General features: G+C 37.0%; 1 protein-coding gene across 2 annotated transcripts in view; it reads left to right on the top strand.

Moving 5' to 3' along the window:
- CSRNP3 (cysteine and serine rich nuclear protein 3) overlaps positions 1 to 21,767 on the top strand; it is a 205,810-nt gene that overhangs the window by 35,937 nt on the left and 148,106 nt on the right. For both annotated transcript variants that reach the window (XM_074399563.1, XM_074399564.1), the window contains one exon: positions 8,111 to 8,199. The gene's annotated coding sequence lies outside the window, so the exon portion shown is untranslated. The remainder of the gene's footprint in view (positions 1 to 8,110; positions 8,200 to 21,767) is intronic.

Genomic DNA, 21,767 nt, shown 5'->3' with positions numbered 1-21,767 from the left:
ATTTTTCTTCTTCTTTACTTTCTGGTATTGCACAAGGTTGCAGGTTCACGTTGTATTTCCTCTTTCCAGGTCCTAAAATCAGCCATTTTCACTAAGGAGCTAGGTTTTAATTGAGAACTTTAGTAAATGATGATGCCATTTCCTGACATGAATAAGCCCAGAGACGGTAGAAGCCTGGAACTTGTGTCTTTTGTCCTTTCCTCCTCCTCCTCCTCCTCCCCTCCTCCTCCTCCCCCTCCTCCCCCTCCTCCTCCTCCTCGTCCCTTTTCTTCTTCTTCCTTTCTCCTTCTTCTTCTCCTTCTTCTTCTTCTTCTCCTTCTTCTCCTTCTTCTTCCTCTTCTTCTTCTTCTTCTTCTTCTTCTTATTATTATTATTATTATTATTTGGACATACTATGTTCCATTCAAATGGAGCTGGAGAATACAGTAAACCGTAGATATGAATCTGAAGCTCAGAGAAGAGGTTCAGGTTATAGATCTAAATTTTGGATTCATCAATAAATGGTGCCACTTAAAGACATGGGATTGGGTTTGATTTCCTTGGAGAGCATCAGAGAAGTCTCAGAACTGAATCTGCTAAAGCATGTAGAGTTCAGGAAGAATGGAAGAAATCAGGCAAAGGAATTGAAAAAGAGCAACAAATGAGTTAGGAGATAAGCTAGGAGTGTGTGGTATCCTAGAAGCCAAGTGAATAAATATGTCAAGAAAGGGAAAGTGATTATAAGAGTAAAGTTCTGTTGAGAGATTGAAGAGGATAACGACTGAGAATTTACCGTTGGATTTGGCAATATTCAAGTTCACTGCTGACCTGGTTAAGTGTTATTTCAGTAGAGCTGTGGAAATGAAGCCTAATTGAGAGGAGTTCAATGTAGAATTGCAGCTGAGGAATAGAGAATGTACTTTTTAAACAAGTTTTGTCATAAAACAGAGCAGTGATAGTGTGATGGGGAGCTAATGTAAAAGAAAATAATAATTTTAAGATGGGAGCCATTATGACATATTTGCATACAAATGAGAATAATCCAGTAAAGTGGAGAAAAATGATGATGTGGGAGAGGGTATAATTGAAGTCATTGGTGAGAGGAAATGGAATCTAAGGCTTAGGCTAAGGGGTTGACCTTAGAGAGGAAAAGGACGTTTCTTCATCGTAACATGATTGAAGACAGACTACATGATCACAAATGTCAAATGTATAGAGGATACATTGAGAGGAAAGGGAGGAAATTTAACTGTGGCTCTTTCCATTTTCTTAGTAGCAATATCATGAACTGAGAGTGAGGAGGTGGGAAGGCAGTTGGGACAGTTGAAAAGAGGCAAAGATGCCTCTTTGAGCGATGTCATAGAGCTGAGCCATGAATTGCCAAGGAAAGTGTGATAAGATTGCCAGGCACTACTGGGGATGGAGTTACGTTTGTGGTCATATACCAAAAGTTATGTCACTAACACAATATCCTACATTTTCTCTAGTTGCAGTCACCTATTTAGCTTCTAGGGGGCAGGTTCATAGCAGGAGGGGATCTGAATTTAACCAGGTGGGTTTTTTGTTACCTAGTTTGAAAAAGAGAGAGAAAGGCCTTGGAGGTGAGTATATATGCAAGGGAGAGACTGCCATGATGAAAAATGGACTCTAAATTTGGTAAATGGGGAAGTGTGAACATTTGTGGAATGAGTGAAAAATGTGTTGAGGTCAAGAAAATTTTTTATTGGTGAAGTATATGATTTAAGTAATGTGGAAACCTGTTATAAAGCTTCTCTAAGGCTTCTCTATACCCTGTTGATCTTATTTACCTATTCAAGTGACAGAACTTGAAACATGTTTTTCAATCAGTTCTGTGGTAATCTGTCTAGTCTAGTTTGTACCTCTTCTAGGGCCAGCCTTATCAATTTACAATTTTCTGGAAAATCATTTACTTCCTTTTTATAATTTTTACCTAATTTGTCACCTAGATTCTCTTATAATTCCAGCAGATTCCCAGAAATTGTAGTATCTCTTCCTATGCCTTTAAATAGAGAATTCTTACCTGAAAAATTTTAGAAAATTGTTTGCACATTTTGAACATGGGTGATTTAATCGAAGAATCCAATGGTCACCACCTCATCTATAAATAGTCTAAGATTAATTTGGTTATAATAACTCTTGTCCGCTTTACTGAAATAGAATGACTAAGTGCTATTATCTTTTGGAAACTTTTTTGCTGTGTAATAATGTTTCTTATATTTCAATACTTATTTGAAAACAATGGAAATTCATTTTTGTTGTTTGGTGGATGAGTTGATTATGGGTTGCATATATTTTTGTTAGCGGTACTTCAGCTTGTATGTGGAGGTACAAAAATTGGAGTGGTATTGATATTTTAAAAAGAATTATAAATAGAATTAACATGACTGTCAGTTGTTTCTTCTCTTAAAAAGATAGGGTCACCTCTACACAGCAGATTACTCTCTCTGGCTAGATTTCTTTGTCCCTGGCCCTTTGCTCTGTCAGAATGCTGTCCTGGAGAGTAAATGATGTTTGGGGCTGGTTGCAGGCATATTAATTTTGTGATGCTGTAGTTTGAGATGCAATTACAGATTCAATTAAACTATTTCACTGAACTTACAAGTTTTATTATCATTTGAGAAACACCAATTACTCCACTTGTGTTCATAGACCATCATTCCCTTTTGACTTATTTAAGCTGTGATGTGCACCAGGCTTCCAGACAGGCAGAAGTCGTCAACTTAGAGGGAGCAAATTCTGTGATTCTGATGGGAACAGGTTTATTCTGAAAACCCCAGCGCTGGCAAAAGAGCTTTTTTAAAAGGCAGGAACAAGATGACAGTCTTTTAAACAAGTTCTATTTCCTTATAGCTTATCATTGAATAATCTATTAAAAATATTACAAGCTGATTTCATAGTTTATGCTGTCATTGGGATGGGACCTTTGGTGATCTCAGTGCAGGCTGCCTTGGCTACTGACTGAAATATACCAACAACAGTGAGGCATATAGAGAAAATGTTGAAAACATGAAAGAGTGCCTTGACCATTGCCACTCAAGATGGCAGCTGGGATTTGTAGGACAATTTACAGTAATTTCCATGGGCAACCAGGAAGCCAAGGAGGCTGGAACAAGGAGAGATTGGCTTTACTTTCTTCACAAGGACTGCAGTATTGAAAGAATTTCCACAAGTTAAAAAATGGGTTCTAGGTGACTTTCTCAATTAAATCCCAAATACTAGAAAAGAGCAGACTTGCATCATAAGTGTTAGATGCACATTGCTAAATTATGAAATGGGTTTATGTCGGTTTTATTTTTCATAAGACATATAATCAGACATCTGACCCAGGGGTTCTTTAAATGACCATAACAAAGTTGTTTGAAGACAAATGATATTATATTTATATAAGCATACATTTCTCAGTCTTCTACAAGTTTCATACTCCTAAAGCACTTTTGTTACAGTACCAGAAATGATTGTATTTATCCTTGAATCAGCCGTAGAGAACATTCGTTGCTGCTGCGCCTAACCATAGGGTGAGGATTCCACTCACAGGGGTATGAAAGGCAGTGCTGGGGTTATCCAATTTGGTTATGATCACCTCATAAAGACAGGATTTCAGGAAAAATGGCAGTTCCTGTTGATCTTGCATGACATGCCCCGGGGGGCCTGCAAAGGGTGAGTAGCTGCCCCCAATCTTCCTGAGGTGCATTATTCAGGATGATTCCTCTACAAAGTTGTCTCAGAGTGAGCGCTGTAGATCTTAGAACAATTTTTAAAATTCTATCTCTGACATGTGTGCACACCTACTTTGTTTTAACACAGTCTTACACAGCCAGTGTCCCCAAGTCACATCCACCCAGCACAGCGGCTAAACTGGAATGATTGCCGGATTCAACTATTGCGCATTGTGCACAGAATAGGCATTGAGCACCAGATACCAAATACTTGAAACTTTGTATTGAACAAGTCATTCTTCCCAACTCCTACTCCTCCCCTCCTCCTCCTCCTTCCCTTCTGCTCCTCCTCTCCTCCTACTCCTCCTCCCCTCTTGCTCCTTCCCTCTTCCTCTTCCTCCTCCCCTCCTGGTCCTCCCCTCTTCCTCTTCCTCCCCTCCTTGTCCTCCTCCCCTCCTGCTCCTCCTCCCCTCCTCAGCTTTCCTTCCTTATCCTCCTCTCCTCCTCTTCCTCCCCTCCTGCTCCCGCCCTCCTCCTCCCTTCCTCCCCTCCTGCTCCCGCCCTCCTCCTCCCTTCCTCCTCCTCTCCCCCTCCTGCTCCTCCCCTCCTCCTCCTCATCTCCTCCTTCTCTTCCTCCCCGTACTCATCCTCTCCTCCTCCTCCCTTCCTCTTCCTCCCCTCCTCATCCTTCTCCCCTCCTGCTTCTCCTCCCCTCCTCCTCCTATCCTACTCCTCCTCTCCTCCTCCTCCCCTCCTCCTCCTCCCCCCCTCCTCCTCCCCCCCTCCTCCTCCTCCCCTCCTCCTCCTCCCTTCCTCTTCCTCCCCTCCTTGAATTCCTTCCCTTCTGCTCCTCCTCCACTCCTCCTCACTCCTTCCCTCGTCCTCCTCCTCCCCTCCTCCTCCTCCCTTCCTCCTCCTCCCCTCCTCCTCCTCCCTTCCTCTTCCTCCCCTCCTTGGATTCCTTCCCTTCTGCTCCTCCTCCCATCCTCCTCACTCCTCCCCTCCTCCTCCTCCTTCCCTCCTGCTCCTCCTCCCCTCTTCCTCCCATTCTCCTCCTCCTTCTTCCTCTTTTTAAGCATTTTTTTTTTAGAGGCTGGTCTTCAATTTCTGGGCTCAAGTGATCCTCGCATCTCAGCCTCCAGAGTAGCTGGGGCTGCAAGCTTGCACCAGCACACACAGCGACACCTTCTTCCTTTTTGGCAGACTTCCCCCTAGTGGCTTCACTGGCCTCAGTTACGGTCAGTTTTATGCATAGATTTATTTTTATATCCTTGACTTTCAAACAGGTTAGAGTTTGAATCCTTTTCTTCTATAGGCCAGGGTACCTTTGCCTCTGTCTAAATTACAGGTTAATTATAGTATGTAAATTTAGATCATAATATTTCTCAATATTTTTGCTTTTCTCAATAGAATAGTTTAATGCCTAAAGAAAGTATTATATTTACTTGGCTGCCAAATACAATAAGTTTTTCAATTTCACTTTAATAATGGGTAGTCAAAAATATCTATTTTTTTCTTTATGTTGAGTTACAGGTCACAAATATAGTAAGTGTTTTTATTTGTAAAATAGGGAGCTTAAACGTAATGGCATCCCCATTTTTTTTTTTTTTTACAGCAGCAGAAACTTTTATTTCTAGAATGAAATTTTAAATGGTACCCTAATAAGTAGAAATTACATGTAATAGGGAATTTATTTTAAAAGTTGACTTTAAATTATGAATGCTATTTTAGCCATATTCAACTCAACATCTAATTTAGTTATTTTGTTTTAGTTGCAAATATCCAAATATCTTTTTTTTTTTTTTTTTTTTTGAGACAGGGTCTTGCTCTGTCACTCAGGCTGGAGTGCAATGGCACAATCATGGCTCACTGCAACCTCTGCAGCCTGGGTTCAAGCAATTCTTGCATCTAAGCCTTCTGAGCAGCTAGAATTACAGGCATGAGTCACTATGCCCAGCTAATTTTTGTATTTTCAGTAAAGACGAAGTTTTACCATGTTGGCCAGGCTGGTCTAGAATTCCTGATCTCAAGTGATCCACTCACCTTGGCTTCCCAAGGTGCTATTATTACAGCCATGAGCCACTGTGCCTGGCCACAAATATTTAATAACTTTAAAGTCTATATACAGTGGACACAAACAGTTGAAAATCAGTTTGTTTGCTTGCTTGCTGCTTGCTTGTTGGTTTTTAATTTCTTGGACTGTAATCTCAGCATCTTTAAGAGAGAAAACAGGAAAAGCTCTATTCTTAAATATTCCTCAAAATAAGTGCAAAGTGTGATTCAAGTTATATCTTCTGTGGTCTTCAGTATGCCATCATTTGAATGTCTAATGTTCTCAATAGAATTTTAAGATATTTAAAATCACACCTAATATTGTACAGCAAGGTGACTATAGTTAATGATGATATATTGTACTTCCGAAAAATGTCAACAGAGAGGTTGCTTCATGCTCTTGCCACAAAAGTGATAACTATATGAGGTAGTATATTTATCAATTAGCTAGAATTTATTATATAAAGTATATGTACTTCAAAACATGTTGTAGATGATAAAAACATACATGTTATCTGTCAATTTTTTTTTTTTTATTTTTTTGAGACGGAATTTCGCTCTTGTTGCCCAGGCTGGAGTGCAATGGCATGATCTCGGCTCACCGCAACCTCTGCCTCCTGGGTTCAGGCAATTCTCCTGCCTCAGCCTCCTGAGTAGCTGGGATTACAGGCACGTGCCACCATGCCCAGCTAATTTTTTGTATTTTTAGTAGAGACGGGGTTTCACCATGTTGACCAGGATGGCCTCGATCTCTCGACCTCGTGATCCACCTGCCTCGGCCTCCCAAAGTGCTGGGATTACAGGCTTGAACCACTGCGCCCAGCCTGTCAATTTTTTTAAATCTAAAAATCATTAAAAATAATAAAATTAAGGCCGGGCGCGGTGGCTCAAGCCTGTAATCCCAGCACTTTGGGAGGCCGAGGCAGGTGGATCACAAGGTCGAGAGATCGAGACCAACCTGGTCAACATGGTGAAACCCCGTCTCTACTAAAAATACAAAAAATTAGCTGGGCATGGTGGTGCGTGCCTATAATCCCAGCTACTCAGGAGGCTGAGGCAGGAGAATTGCCTGAACCCAGGAGGCGGAGGTTGCGGTGAGCCGAGATCGCGCCATTGCACTCCAGCCTGGGTAACAAGAGTGAAACTCCGTCTCAAAATAATAATAATAATAATAATAATAATAATAAAATTAAATTTTGAATAAATTTTTCAGAGTTTCTTTAAGTTCATCTACCAAATCTGGGGTTACTCAGAACCAAACTGACTCAATAACCTTTATTAGCTCTGTAATTCCAGTCAAAATGTAATATTTCTGTGCTATTGTTGTATCACATATAATTCAGTTTATTCCAAATCTTTATCCCAGCATATCTATGTAGATATTGATAAAATCTAAAGGAAAAAAGAGAATCCTGGAGGCTCAATTTACCTGAGACAAATTTTTTCTTAAAGATTGTGGTATTTCATTTGTTCAAGTTACAGCAGCATAAGTTACGTGTACAGGGTATTTGTTCATTCAAGTAACATATTTGTAGAATTTCTACACTAGCTATTGTCATTGGCTATGATCAATGATAGCTCTGTTCTGCCCACTATGGAAACATAATAAATGAACAAGCTTCTCTACCTCATTTAAAAAAAATTTTTTTTACATTTTTATATAGACTTGGTAATATTATCTTAACATATGAGAGTGGAAATTCAGTAGTGGTTTAGAAAAAGTGATTTTATACACTTTAGTCTGGGTAAATAGAAAGTATATTACTGCCGGGATTTTATTATCTCTCTAAATTGTTGCACTAATCCCTTCTAATTATGGCCCTGTAATTTTAAAGAACATTTTTGTTAAAATACATCTATTTAAAAAAATATTTTGTGTATTTTCTTAAAGCCTAAGTTATCTTAAAATATGAATACATAAATATTTGAGTTACTTTTACAAATAAATAGTTTCCTTTAAACAAATCAAACAAATCAAGAACTGTAACAAATATTCACTGTGATTTTTGACTGTCAAAAGCTAAAACATTTTGATTGATTTCCCTGGATTTTTGTGTGTTTTGAAGACATGAATCTCCTAAAGCCTAGAAAGTTGCTTAAGTCTAGTATAATGCTGGTTAATAAAATGGATATATCTTTAACTTATTGTCCCAAATGATATTTGTTAATTGAGAACCAGATAAGTAAATGAGTTAAACTATAAGCCTTATTATAAGAATATTCTTTCTTTGCTAAATTATATATAATATGATTATTCAGTTCTATATTTAATGCCTTACTTATAGTTTAAGATATCTATTGATTTTCTCCTATGTAATCATGATATTGGCACCTTTATAGTAAGTTTACTCTTTGGAAACATAACATTACATAACATACTAAAACGAATTTTCTTTTTTAAGGAAAATATGAAGAAATATCAACAGACTGAAAATATGCTTTCAGAGGCATAGAATCTTCAGGAAAATACCGGAGTTCCTGAGATCTCAAGGTCAGCAGCTTATACATTGTTATTATCACGCTTTTACAGATTTTCACCTGTGCATCTGTTTCAAGTTGTTGATGTGTAATTGGATAATAAGAAAAAACTGTTTTACTTAAAATACATGTTTTAAACAAAGTCTTCTCAAGATTAAAAAAATTAATTTATTTTCATTAGGGACAATAAAAAACTGTCTTAATAGAGAACTACTGGTTATTGTAATTTGTTTCATTTTTTTAAGGGTAGTACTATTAGCATAAAAATAAGTATTTGACATTTCTATAAACTTTTCTTTCTGATTGTTAAATATAAACCTATTTAGTGAATTTTTCATTTCTTTTGTATCTTTAGCTGCAATACGCACACAGATACACATAGTTTAAAAGGATAGCTAATCAGCGATTCTTCCGACATTACTTGAATTACATTCGCTGACTTTCTTTAACAACAGCCAAATAAATAATGCTATCATTGGAAAACGTGGCTTCAATAAAATAGCAATTAATGTGAAGGAACAGGAGGATATGGGGAATCTTTTCTAAGTTGTTTAGGATCATATAACTGAAAAAGAAGAATGTGCCTACTCATTATTAAGCAGCTTATTGTAACGAAAAATTAATGTACAGTATTTATTTAAAAGTTATAAACGTAGGTTAAAGTGGTTTAGTATAATGGAATGCCTTGAAAAAGTACATGATTTTTTGATGTGTTTATATTGTGGAGCCCAATATCAAATATGCATAATTTTAAATGAAAAAAATAGTTATCTTTCATTTGGATTGTCTTGGGCACGAATGTCTTCAATATCTGTATCTTTTTCTCATTCTTCCAAGGGTATAGTCATTTATGTAGGACTTACCATATGCAAAGCAATGGGCTAAACACTATGGTTCTTGCAAAATGAATAAGATATGATACCTATTCTCAAATATTCTCAACCGATATGTTACACAAAAATTAATTTTACTATTAACTCAAGCAACACAGAATTAAAAAGACAAGCCAGATTTTAAAAGTGTAAGTAGTTAATTCTAAAGCTAAATGGGGATTATTTGGGGATCATTTGTATTTTCACATTAAAGCTTTTATTAGCCTAGAATATTGAGAGTTTATACCAGAGAGAATGTTGCTCCATTACAACCCACACCCAACTGATTTTTTATTAAAGTAGCTCTTCGAGTACAGCACAAGTAAGAAATATGGGATTCTAGGAAAGAAAAGTCTCTTGCCACAACTGCAAATTTAATGTTATAGAAAATACTGTGCAATCACCTATGAAAAGAACAAAGGTGACATTGACGATATTTTTTTAAATTCAAGTACATTGGATTTCTTTATTAAGCTCACCAGAGAATTAAATCGTTTCCCCAATAACCTAGAAAGACATGTAGATTTGAAAGAGATTGAATGCTGTAAGTCTGTAAGGGATCATATGCAAATAGTAGCTAGGTGAGTACAGGGATTTGAAACGGGTGGGAGTGCAGACTCAGCTTGAAATGAAGTTGCACAGCCCTCTGCTTCTCAAGAAAAAGCTTTTTAAAAGGGTAGTGTCTTAAGAAGCTAATGCAAGTAAAGTAATTTAAAATAGTAGACTTCTTATTGAAAAACCAGTGAAGATATCCCTTGCTTCATTGTGTCACTAGGGAAGTAGCTAAATTAATTTATATAACCAACCATAATCATACAACAAATATTTGTCAAGTGCCTACTATGTGTTTAGGGGTATGGGGGGATTGCTGGGGAGTGACAGCAGTGAATAAAATATTCTTGCCTGAGTGGAAATTACATTCTAGTGGATGGAAATAGGTGATTAAAAAAAAAAAATTAATTGTGTATTATGTTTGATGGTTGTAAGTACCATGGAGATAAAGGAAAAAAGAAAGGGAATAGACAGTATAAGTAGAGGTAGAATTTTAAAATAAACCTAAGAACTTTGTACTACATAATTTACACAAAAGAGATAGATGTCACTTTTGTTCACATAATAGCAACTAAAAACAAAGGTGATGAAATAAACATCTGATGATAAGTTTTCTAAATCATTATTAATTAAGATACATGTTGTAAATGTATGTAAAATCAGTTTTAGTTTCACCAGAAAGAAAAAAATATTATTTTTTAGAAATGATATAGTTACTACAAGTATATGAAATGATGTAGTATTAAAGGACATAGGTCTATGTGTGTTTTTATTAGAAAATATATAGACTTGGAAATCAAATCAATTTTGTGCGATCATTAACAAATAAGTAATCAAGATTTTTTATGGTAATCTGGTTGGAATATTTTCATTCAATATTTGGTTCTGAGCACAGGAGTCAGGAAATGTTGAAGGCCCAAATACTCCTGTCTGTTTTCTTACAGTTCATTTATAGTTTAGAATTCATCATATAAAGTGATGTTACCTTAAATGTCATTCAGCCTTGACTTTACCAGTTGGAATTGAGAGATTTAGCCAATTTTGTATGCTGAAAAAGTAGTTGAGTTATTTTGTTTTCATTGAGGATAAGTCAATGTAAAGTAAATATCTGGTCATGCAAATAAACAAAACAAAATTTGAATTAAGATATTTCAAAAACTATTAAGTATTGCAAGTTTTTCAGTCTTCCAAAAGACAGATATTGTAAGTAAACAGTATGTCATCTAAAGGAAATGTGTCCAATATTAGATTTTAATAAAAGAAATAGGAAGTAAAGCTCACAATTGTTTAGAGGCTCTATCTATCTATCTATCTATCTATCTATCTATCTATCTATCTATCTATCTTTTTTTTCTTTGAGACAAGATCACTCTCTGGTGCCCAAGCTAGAGCACAGAGGCAGGATTGCAGCTCACTCAGCCTCCCAGGCTCAAGTGATACTTTTCAGCCTCTCAAGTAGCTAAGACTATAGGCTGCACTACCACACCTGGGTAATTTTTTGTTTTTCTAATTTTTTTTGTAGAGACAAAGTCTTACTTGTATCTCAGGCTGGAGGAAGCTCTTTCTTCATTAAACAAAGCAGAGAGTGTTTATTACATGCTGTATTGTGACAATAATTGATGGTTAGCTCTGTAAGGTTAACCACAAAGAGGCAGCTTGTGTTGTTTGTTACAGGAAAGCCAAAAGAGGGAGGGAGAGAGAGAGAGAGAGAGAGACAGAGAGAGAAATAGAGAGAGACAGAGAGAGAGAGAGAGAGAGAGAAAAGAAGGAAGAAAAAAGAGAGAAAGAAAAAGAAAGAGAGAGAAAGAAGAGTTGCAGAGGACTGGTGAAGGTTATGAAGCAAACAAAGACTTCACATGGTACATTTCTCTGTTAGGGATAAATTCTTTCCAAACCAATATTGACCTTTGTTGTATTTATCTGGAAACTTCAATGGAAGGAACTAGAAATTCTAGTTGAGGATAACTAAAACTTGACTTTTCAAAAGCAAGTAGAAAATAGCATACTCTTTTCTTTACATTCCCTTGCTTTCATGCTCCTTTCATTTGCTTTAAAAAATTGCTAACCCAGTAATCATTTGCAACTCTGTACCACAAATCCAGTTCCTCATGGATCTTTCCAATTAATGATTCTTGCATTCTCTCACAAACCAATACCCACACGAATCTCACATTACTTGGCATGCACATGCTCCAGGTGGTTCTTCCTTCTCTGACCCTGTCTTCGAGTTCTCTGAGTAATTTCCTAGCATTCTTATTCATCCATCATTCTTGCAAATAATTTATCTAATCCAGGGTTTCTTAACTTCAGCACTACTGACATTTGGATCCAGATAATTCTTTATTGGGGGAGGGGTGAGGGCTGTGCTTTGCACTGTAGGGTGTTTAGCAGCATTTCTGGAACCAAACGTCACTGGCACTTCATCTTCAGTTATGATAAAAATGTCTTCAGACATTGACCAATGTCCCGTCGGGGCAAAATTAGCCCAGATTGAGAAGCTTGAGTCAACCCTAACCTCTATGACCTCCATAAACTTCCAACCACTCTACTACATCAACCACAAAGCCTCCTGAGTACCTCCAGCACTTCAATTAAAACAACTCAGCAAGGCCAGGCATAGTGGCTCATGCCTGTAATCCCAGCACTTTGGGAGGTGGAGGGGGATGCATCACTTGAGTCCAGGAGTTTGAAACCAGCCTGGGAAACATGGCAAAACTCCATCTCTACAAAAAAAAAAAAAATACGAAAGATTAGCTTGGCATCTGTAGTCTCAGCCACTCAGGTGGCTGATGCATGAGAATCGCTTGAATTTGGGAGGTGGAGGTTGCAGTGAGCTGAAATCATGCCACTGCACTATTGCCCTCCAGCCAGGGTGACAGAGTGAGACTTTATCTCAAAAAAAGAAAAAAGAAAAAAGCTCAACAGATACACTTTAAATACCAGTTTCCCCTGGTTAAGTAACACTTACCTCTATTTGATCATCTGTATGTTTTTAGTTTCCTTTTATTTGCTTATACCTGGTCTTGTACCTAAAACATGTTTTACAAAATAATAAGACAATGTAAAATAGGTGGGAAAACAATGGTAAAGAAGAAATAAGGTAAAAAAAAAAAGATGAAGGTGAAGAAAAAGAGTTTATTACATGTGTAACCTAACTTTACCCCAATGTAATCCTTGGGGTGATTACATTGGGACTGAGCTAGCCCCTCAACAGCATTCACTAATGTAATCAGTGGGGTGAAGTTAGGGTAGAAATGCAATAAACTCTTTTCCTTTCACTTCTTTTGCTTAGAATAAAATTAGACTTTTATTGCCTTTAATCTTTCCATGTATCCTAGCTGTGCTTGGAAGTTTGCTTGGACACCAGCAGCTTGCCACCCACAGCTCTCCAGCAACTCCTTTCTTACACAGTACATGCAACCATGAACCCGAGCTATAGAGAATCCTTTCTTGTACTCACATTCATGAGTGCTACAGGAGCAATTACACCACTCTGCAGATTTATGGTGTTCTAATCTGAGGTAGTCCCTCAATAGCATTCACTAATCCTTTCATTCTGACTGTGGTCGGCCACTATTTCAAAAGTTCATTACCCCACTCAAGCCACACAATCTCTCCCTTTCACTCTTAGTGCACCTGCTATTTTAACAAGAAAATTGAGGTCATTGTGTGGAAACCACTTGTGAATCTTTGCAATTTCCTCCAGCATCGAATTGACTAGGTCTATAAACATCCTTTGCGTCCTCCAATCTCTAAGAAGGCTCAGGAGTCCTTCCTGCTATTCAAGGCAAAGCCTATGTTTGATTTTACTTCCTATCACTGAGGTGAGACCTTTTGCCATTAATTATCTCTTTTTTGTCCTTTATCTCCAACTTTTTCTTCCTTGCTGGCCCTTTGCCTTCGGCCATTCATGGTTTTCACACTCCTGTCCAAAAAAGCAAATTGACAAACAAAAACAAACGAAACTCTTTCTTCACTACCAGTTGGAGAGGCTTTCTGTCATCTCCATCTCATTCAAGCTCTCCAAGCAGTAGCCTACATTCATTATCTCTGATTTCTAAGATACAGTCACTCCTCAGCACAGTGCGATCTGATTTCTAACCCTATTTAACAGAGCATGCTCTTTCTAAAGGTACAGATGACCCACAGCCCTTATCTTGACTGGCTCTCTCAGGGGTATTTGCCACTGTTAACTACATTTTTCTTCGTGTTCCCTCCCTAGGCTGTTGTACTGCTCCCTCTTGGTTTCCCTCATATTTTGTGGATCTTTTATGTAAAGTCCCCTTTCACTGTCTCTTCGGTCTCTGTTCTTCCATCAGAGAGTCACAAATCACAAACTCAAACCCTAATAGGTGGCTACAGGTAATATAAATGAATGAAGTTGCCTCATTGAAAACAGTAAATACTGTAGAGGTCAAACGACGTGCCCACAAAAGAGTTATTGATACTTTACTTCTATTCAAATGGCGGGGCTCCCTGGAGATCCATCTTCAATCTGTTGAGCTTGTGTCTGTCCTGTTCTTTCTAATCAAGCAAAGCTGCTATTATGACTTTGTTACTGACATAGAGGTCAATGCCTCCAACCCTTTTCTTCAGCTAAGCTACAGAATTACAAGTTATGCTAAAAAGTCTACAGGGTATCAATGCATAACAAGGACACACAGAAAAGCAAACATCAGAGCAATAAAATGGAGTAGAATCCAAAACTAGACACTAAATACATGCAATCATAAAATGCACTGCCAAAATAATCATAAGTCCATGAAGAAGCTCTCAAAGGAAAGTCTTTTAACAAACTGAGGTGCACATAATTAGTGTCTGATAAAAGAGACAATTCAAATAGGGGAAGGAGGGAAGAACTATGGCTAATTGAGTAGATGGTACTAGAACAATTCTTTGTTTGGGGAAAAAATAAGATGTGATCTGTGTATTACACAATATTAAAGTAAAATTTAAATAACAATTTAACATACTCTTTAAAAATATTATTGAACATTGAATAAATTCAATAGCTTATAGGTATTTATGTGACTTTGACCTAGAAAAAAATCTAAGCAATGCAAGAAAGCAAAATTATTTATTCATTTTTGAACTTATAAACAGTAAAATTTATACTTCTTGGTTTATAATTTTGTGAGTTTTGACAATTGTACAGTCATGTAACTTTCACAACAATCAAAGTACAGAACCTTTCCATTACTGTTCCCTGCACGTCCCCTCGTCAACTTATCCCTACCATCATCCCTGGCAACTAATCTACTCTAGGTCACTCTAGTATTGCCTTTTCTAGAATGTCTTCAATGGAACACAGAGAATGTAATCTTTACCATCTGACCTCTTTCATAATGCATTGAAATTCATTCATGTTCTTGCATGTAATAATAATTTTTTCTCTGGTATTGCTAAGTAGTATTTATTTGTATGAATGTGCCATAATTTGTTTATTCATCCATCCACTATAAGATATTTAGGTCATTTAGCTTGTGATGATTTACATAAGGCCGCTATAAATATACATGTAGAAATTTCTGTGAAAACCTAAATTTTTATTTTTCATGGGCAAATACCCTAGTGGGATTGTGTATCACATGATAAGTGTATGTTTAGCTTTCTCAGACTGCAAAATTGTCTCCCAAAATGATATACCATCCTAAATTCCCACCAACAATGGATGAACATTCCCATTGCTCCATATCTTCACCAGCACTTGGTATTATCAGTTTTTATTTTTTTATGTTATTTTAACCATTCTAATTATCACTCTGGTTTTAATTTGCATATCCTTACAATAACATTGAACATGTTTTCTTCTGCTTATTCACCATTGTTTGCTCTCTTTTGTGAAGTGTTTGTTCAAATATTTTGCCCAAATTATACTAAGTTGTTTTCTATTTTTGAGTTTTGAGAGTTCTCAAAATATAAATATAAATAGTTCTCTATAGAGAGTTCTCTATAAATATTCTTCATAAAAATACTGTAGGAAATACGTGATTTGCAAACATTTTCTCTCTCTCTGTGGCATGCTTTTTCATTTTCTTGATCATGTTCTTTTAGAGTTTTAAAATTTGATAAAGTCATGTTTTTCAATTTTTTTTTCTCCTGTGGATTATGATTTTGATGTTATATCATTTTCTTTTTTGAGGGGAGGGTAGAATCTTGCTCTCATTTTCTTTTTTGGTGGGGAACAGAATCTTGCTCTGTCACCCAGGCTGAAGTGCAGTGGCATAATCTTGGCTCTTGGCTCACTGCAACCTCTGCCTCCTGGGTTAAGCAATTATTCTGCCTCAGCCTCCTGAGAAGTTGGGACTACAGGCATATGACATCACGCCTAATTTTTGTATTTTTAGCAGAGACGGGATTTCACCATGTCTGCCAGGCTGGTCTTGAACTCCTAATCTCAAGTGACCTGCCCTCCTTAGCCTCCCAAAGTACTGGATTACAGGCATGAGCCACCTCCCCTGGCCTGATGTTATATGTAAAAGGTCTTTGCCTAAACCAAGGTCACAGTGATTTTCAACTATTTTTTCTTCGAAATGTATTATGATATTATGTTTTGTATTTAGCTGTATGATCTATTTGGAGTTAATTTTTGCATAATGTAAGAGATTGAAGTTCACTATTTTACTTACTTACAGACATCTGATTGTTTCATCACATTTTTTTAAACTATTCTTTATATCCTAAATTGACTTTGCATTTTTGTCAGAAAATCAATCACATTTGTGCAGGTGTATTTCTGGTCTCTCTATTGTGTCTGATTGATGTATGGATTTGTACTTTTCCTATTATCACACTGTCTTTATTACAGTAGCTTTATAGTAAGTCTCGAAATCAGGTAGTGTGAGTCCTCTTCTTTTACAAAATTGCTTTGGTATTCTAATTCCTTTGTATTACACTGTGAATTTCAGAGTCAGCTTGTTGATATCTACAAAAGAGCCTGCTGAAATTTTGATTGGAAAATTCATTTATGCACATTAGAAAATCTTCTGAATTCTATTTTCAAAATAAAACACTTAAAAGAATATGTACTGCATATATGATACAAATGGACAATATTATTAAAATATAAAGAATTATTAGATAGCATTAAAAAGAAATAGGAATCTGATGAGGATAATTGGCAAGGACTTGTGGGAGCTTTTCACAGAAAAAGTTCTGATGACCTCTAAACTTAAAAATTAAAAGACTCAACACAATTACAAATCAAAAACCTTTGCTTTATACTGATCATCTGAACATATAAAGCTTTGGGAAACAATTTAGCATATTGACAGAGTGTCATCGTTAAGGTCTTTTTGAACTTTGAGTATACCCCATCGTCTAATTATCTGTGAGGATTTAAGCAAACTGCTGAGACTTTAGAAATCTTCAGATACTTCATCAACAAAGTAGACATAGACTCGGGCGCATTGTAAACACTCAATGTAGGCCATCATAAATGCGTTCAACACTGATGATGATGTGGAGAAATGGACCATATTATACTACATGATGGTCCAGGAATTTGGTTCAACTTTTCTAGGAGACTATTTGTCATTACGTATCTTAAAATCTTAAAGTCTGCACACTCTCTGACTTAGAAATTCCAAATATAAAAAGAAATTACGGCAATAATTATGAACACAAAGCAATGTGTAAAAAGATGTTTATTGAGATTATATTTAAAGTAATAAAATGGGAAACATCTGCCTGTTCAAAAATGAGGAAGTCATTAAACAAATTATTAAATATGCAAAGTAAATTTTCTGAGGTATTAAGTAAAGGTGTTTTCACAGCATATTTTATTATGGGGAGCTCTCTGAAATATAAACATAAGTGAAAAAGTTCATGAAAACAGCATTTAAAGTATGATACCATTTGACTCTTAAATGATGTATGTGCATGTAAGAAAGGATAATTATCTATGTACACACATATAAATGTCACAAACACATGCACAAAATAAAAGTGGTATGTCTAGGTGGTTGGATATAGATTCCATTTATTGCCTTCTTGGTATTTTTTAGTAGGCTCTAGATTTCCTGAAGACACATCTAACTATTACTTTTAAAAATAGGTAATTTAAAGTATAGAATATGAAGGGATGGAAAATTGTAAACTACATAAAGAGATAAATGGGCAACTACTTAAAGCATGTTTATTTCATAGATGCCCATGGAATTTGAGTAGCCTTATTATTTAAGGACATCCACAAACTAATGAGAACATCAACAAGACCCCAGTAGAAAAATGGCCTAAAATAAATGAAAGGGCAATAGAAAGAAAGAAGAACAGAAGGAGAGGGAGAGAAAGAAAGGGAAGGAGGAGAGAGAGAGAGAGAAAGAGAAGTGAGGGAGAGAAGGAGGAAGAGCTAAAAAACAATTAAAAAATTGTTTATCCTCAACAGCAGTCAAAGAAATTGAAATAAAATGATGTAATATTATGTCTGTCAAATGAGCAAAACTTTTTTTATTACAGATTTGTTTCACTGATGCATACTGTTGATAGAAATGTTAAGTCCTTTGCCTCTCTTTTAATCAAGTTATCTGTTTCTTGCTATTGATTTTTCTGAGTTCCTTACACACTTTGATATTAACTTCCTATAAGATGTTTTGATTGCAGATATTTTCTCCTAATTTACAGATAATTTCTTCACCATATTAATTGCTTCCTTTGCTGTGCAAAACTTGATAGTTTGATACAATTCCCTTTGTGTACTTTTGCTTTTGTTGCTTGATGTTTTAGAATCAGATTTTTAAAAAATTATTGCCCAGACCAATGTCATGTAGTGTTTTCCTACACGACATTTTCCTGTGCTTTCTTCTAGTACAGTTACTGTTTCAGGGCTTAGATGGGTAACTGTACTAGAAGTCTTTAATCCATTTTGAGTTTATTTTTGTAACTAATATGAGATAAAGGGATAAAGGTCGTTTTATCTTTCTGCATGTGGATATCCAGTTTTCTCAACACCCTTTATTGAAGAGACTGTCTGTTCTCCATTGTGTGTTCTTGGCAGCTTTGTGAAATATTAATTGACCATGGACTATTTTTTAGCTTACTTCTGGTTTCTCTACTTTGTTTCATTGGTCAATTTTTTTTTTATGTTTATGCCAGTACCTTACTGTTTTTACTATTATTTCTTTGTAACGTAATTTGAAGTCAGGTAGTGATGGCAGCAGTGGGTTGTCTGGAGTGGTCACTGTCATCATGCCGCTGTTGCAGGGATGTGCAGCTGGGCCTGCATGCTCCATGGGTCAGGCAGGAAAGGGGACAAGTGCATCCCCCTTCCTTTCAAGTTGGGACAGGAGTTCCCCAGGAGCCACTGCAGCCACCCAAGTCACAACTGCAGATCTGGGCATCCTTGTGCTCTTGGGGCCAGAACAGGCAGGAGACCTGCCCTCCTGGGTGCAGTTGCAGCTGCCCATCTTGGCTCTGGACCCACGTCTCCTACTTAATGGAGCAAACAGAAGCCTTTTATTCCCACATCACGAGTGCAGGTGCAGCTGCCCAAACCATGGTTGTAGATTCTGCACTCCTGGGAACCCGGGAAGGCCCCTCCCTGCCCCCGCACTCACGAGCTCAGAAGTTCCTGCTCCTACTACTTGGCTTCTACCTGCTGTCCGTGCCCACTCCAATCTTGGAGCAAAGATGGGGCAGAGCCCATTTGCTGTCATAGCTAGTCTGGGTTTGCATATGCTTGGGACAGTGCCGACATACCAGCCCTCTGCTGCCTCATCCCTTTGCAGACTTTGGGCACTGACAAGCAGAGGAGGGAAACTGATGAGATGCTGAGTACAGCTTGACACGGTCCTTGCAGGTGTCCATTGGCACCTACACCCTGGGCACCATGAACAGTCCCAGGAGGTAGACAGGTCCCTGGGTAGAAGAGGGTGGGTCCCCACCTCTAGACAAGGAAGGGCCTCAAGGCTTAAGGCCAGGCTGCCAATCCCACCAGCACCTGGAGCTAACTCCCTGTTACAGGAGCCAGTTTCTGACTACGCAGTGGCCAGACCCCAGGCTTGCTCACATAGCCCTTGCTGCTCCATGCCTGACTTACCCTTGGTAGGCATGGGATCCAGGTTGGTAGTGTGAGCTGAGTGCAGCCTGCCAGGTCGATTGGGTGGAATGAGCCCAGTGGGATCAGGCAAAACTCAGGCAAAGGCACCACTGGCCACAGAGGTTTCCAGCCAGAAAAGTGACACCCCAAGGATGCTGTTAACAGTAGTGTGATGTCTCCAGTTTTGTTCTTTTTGTTCAGGACTGCCTTGGCTATTTGTTTTTTGTGTGTGTTTGTGGTTCCATATGAATTTTAGAATTATTTTTTTCATGTTTCTGTGAAAAGTGGCATTAGAATTTTTATTCCAATACAAGGGATTGCATTAAATCTATAGATCTCTTTGGGTAGTATGGAAATTTTTCAACAATATTTATTCTTCCAATCTATACTCTTCTAGAAAAGTTGAACATAAGGTATATATATTCTCATTTATTTGTGTCTTCAATTTCTTTTCTCGGTGTATTATAGTTTTCAGTGCACAGATCTTTTATCTCCTTGGTTAATTTATTCTAAGTATTTTTTGGCACTATTACAATTGAGACTGTTTTCTTGATTTCTTTTTTGAATTATCTATAAGAATGCTACTGATTTTTGAGTGTTGATTTTTTATCCTATAACTTTACTGTATTTCTTTATCAGTTTTAATAGTTTTTGGTGGAGTCTTTAGAGTTTTCTATGTCATCAGCAAATAGCAACAATTTCACTACTTTCTTTTCTATTTAGATGCCTTTTATTTCTTGTCTTGCCTAATTGTTCTGGAAAAAAACCATCAGTACTATTTGAATAAAGTGGCATGAGTGGAAATCCTTGTCTTGTTCCTGATCTTAGAGAACAAGTTTTCAACTTTACCATTAGGTATGATGTTAGTTGCAGGCTTTTTATATATGGCCTGTATTCTGTTGTGTACATTGTACATGTATTGTGTACATTCTTTCTATACCTAATTCGTTGAGAGTTTTTATCCTAAATAAACAATTTTCAAAGAACACCTAAAAATGGTCAATAAGCACATGAAAAAGTATTCTACATTATTAATCATTTTAAAAGTGCAAAAAAAATGCAAACTAAAATCACAATGAGATATTACCTCACACCAGTCCAAATGGCTAATGTAAAAAGGAAAAAAAGGTAACAAGTATTGGTGAGGTTGTGGAGAAGTGGGAACACTTTTACACTGTTGGTGTGAATGTAAATTAGCATAGCCATTATGAAGAACTGTATGGAGGTTCCCCAAAACATTAAATCTTTTTCTGCCACTGCACTGTATTCACGATCTCAGTTAAAAGTTGCCAGTCATCTAAATTAGAAAACTACAAAGTAACTGACATTATTCCCTCTTACTTACCAGTCACTTCCAGAAAATCACTACCAAATTCTACTGGCTTCTTTCCTCATGTTACTACTCATCCCTTCCTGCTTCACTGCCACCACATTAATTCTGTTATTCTTCATCTCTCAGCTGGATATAGGGCGAGGCTACCAATGAGTTTCTCTGGTGCTGTTTGCATACCTTCAAATCCATTCCCAATACAACTGCCTAGAGGCTAATCCAAAACAAATATCTGATCATGACTTTCGTTCAATCTCTTAAATGTCTTCAAAGATTTTCCATACATTGATAAGATCAAAGCCACTTTTAAAAATTACCAGCCTTCCCCATTCTTTTTCAGCATCATTGCTCCATCTCTGATTCTACATTTCACTAGTCCTGAATTCCTTTATAAACACCCTCTTGTCTTCACACCTTTTTGCTTTTACATAAATTGCTTGTACTGGTTGGAATATTCTTCTATTCATTCTCTTCCTCTTTTTTTGTGTGTGACTAGCTCCTGTTTATACTTGAAGGGTTGTCTCTAGTTTCCCTTCTCCAGACAGTCCTTTCTGACCTCTTTTCATGTTTAGCACCTTCCGTTTACTGTTAACCACATAAATGACAACTTTATTGAAATTATCTATGTACATGCTATCTTCGCCTCTATACCAGTGAACTCGAAAGCAGAATGCAGGTAACCTATGGAGTGAGCCAGAAGATCTTTTGGAAGTAAAATTTAAAATATCAGTATTTATATTTATGTTGTACTATCATGTCTAATTTTTATATTTTTATGTGATACAATTTAT

The sequence above is a fragment of the Saimiri boliviensis genome, chromosome 5, assembly GCF_048565385.1.
Source record: "Saimiri boliviensis isolate mSaiBol1 chromosome 5, mSaiBol1.pri, whole genome shotgun sequence".
NCBI classification, from domain to species: Eukaryota; Metazoa; Chordata; class Mammalia; order Primates; family Cebidae; genus Saimiri; species Saimiri boliviensis.
This window is presented reverse-complemented; position numbering and strand designations above follow the sequence as displayed.